General features: G+C 37.3%; 1 pseudogene; it reads right to left on the bottom strand.

Moving 5' to 3' along the window:
• Positions 1 to 775: 775 nt before the first annotated feature.
• Positions 776 to 1,233, bottom strand: part of LOC109383921 (arylamine N-acetyltransferase 1-like) — a 3,253-nt pseudogene continuing 2,795 nt past the window's right edge.

Here is a 1,233-nt window from a genome sequence, read left to right as displayed (position 1 = left end):
TTGGCCTTGGCCATTGAGGCCTGGGACTATGCGTCACCAGTAAAAACTGCAAGGGAGTTGTAAATTGCATTTCGGTGTTGGGGTGCCTGAGGATTAAGAAATTACTCTTTTCAGGTTAGGATGTTGTTAGTTAATGAAGTATGGGTAGTCTTGAAAAGGAAACCCACAGGATTCTTCAGTTAATCAGTGATGGGAGAAACAAACAGAAAACAGATGAATATCAGGATGGATCAAGCTGCAAACAAACTACTGGAGTGTCAGAAAAGTCATGATGCATTTTTGCAATGAAAAACATAGAAAACATACATCATGACTTTTCCGATAACCCAATAATTACAGTTGGCTAGATAGTGAGCAATGTGGTATGTCAAACTGCAAACTAAGTTTGACTGCATTATTGATTCCCTGAATTTTACCCTTGCAGTTTTCATTTGCAGTTCCTTTGTAGCCAGTGAAGTTGAGCATCTTTTCATATGTCTGTTGGCCATTTGTATGTCTTCCTGGGAAAAGTGTCTGTTTAGGTCCTTGGCCCATTTTTAAATTGGATTTTGTTGTTGTTGTTGAGTTGTATGAGTTCTTTATATATTTTAGATATTAGCCCCTAATCCGAAGGCTTCTCGGAAAATATCTTCTCCCACTTGTTTGGTTGCCTTTTTGTTTTGTTGATGGTTTCTTTTGCTGTGCAGAAGTTCTTTGTTTGATGTAGTCCCATTCCTTTATTTTTGCTTTTACTTCCCTTGCATATGGGGACTGACCCATTGTTTTACTCCTTATTCTAAATACCAAAAACATTGTCACCATATTTGGGCACAAACTTTCTCTCCAAGTAAATATTAAATATATTTTTCAGCTCTTCTTCTACTTCTTCCTCATTCACTGTCTTAAACTCAATCAAATCCACATCATCCTTCTAATTAAATCTCTTACAGATGAGAGTAAAGCCCACAAAGCAGCAAGCCCCATCTAGGGTCTGCAGGGAACAATATGACTCTTTTGCACACACAGATGCTGCAGACTCCTGAAAATATTTATTAATTGATTCAAAGTCTTCAATTCTTTGAGGTTCAAGAGTAAAGAGGAAGATTCTTCAGCGCTTTTCCTTTTCCACAAGATCAGAATTAAGAATTTTTTTGTATAGTCCTAGAAGTTCTAGCGATAGCAATCAGACAGGAAAAGGAAATAAAAGGCATCCGCATAGGCAAGGAAGAAGTAAAATTGTCATTATACGCAGAT

The sequence above is a fragment of the Hipposideros armiger genome, unplaced genomic scaffold, assembly GCF_001890085.2.
Source record: "Hipposideros armiger isolate ML-2016 unplaced genomic scaffold, ASM189008v1 scaffold_91, whole genome shotgun sequence".
Taxonomy (NCBI): Eukaryota; Metazoa; Chordata; class Mammalia; order Chiroptera; family Hipposideridae; genus Hipposideros; species Hipposideros armiger.
Note: the sequence above shows the minus strand (reverse complement) of the source record. Positions and strands in the feature narration are given on the sequence as shown.